Raw genomic sequence first — 236 nt, 5'->3', positions numbered from 1 at the left:
AGAAGAAAGCCCCTCTCTTTCTTCCCGATATCTGCCAGGTTCACCCACAGATGTCTCTCCATTACCACCATCGCCGCCATAGACCTGCCCATGGCGGAGACGGCCTGTTTAGTAGCACGGCGAGCAAGATCTGTGGTGCGGCGCAGCTCAGCTACCTGATCAGGAGAAAGGCCCTCGCCTTTATCCAGGTCTTTCAGCAGATCAGCCTGATACGCCTGGAGCACCGCCATAGTGTG

At 56.8% G+C, this 236-nt stretch overlaps 1 protein-coding gene across 1 annotated transcript in view; it reads right to left on the bottom strand.

Moving 5' to 3' along the window:
* Positions 1-236, bottom strand: part of LOC107662664 (sodium-dependent neutral amino acid transporter B(0)AT1-like) — a 14312-nt gene that overhangs the window by 8678 nt on the left and 5398 nt on the right. The window lies entirely within an intron of this gene.

Source organism: Sinocyclocheilus anshuiensis, unplaced genomic scaffold, assembly GCF_001515605.1.
Source record: "Sinocyclocheilus anshuiensis isolate Anshui unplaced genomic scaffold, SAMN03320099.WGS_v1.1 scaffold1559, whole genome shotgun sequence".
Classification (NCBI taxonomy): Eukaryota; Metazoa; Chordata; class Actinopteri; order Cypriniformes; family Cyprinidae; genus Sinocyclocheilus; species Sinocyclocheilus anshuiensis.
This window is presented reverse-complemented; position numbering and strand designations above follow the sequence as displayed.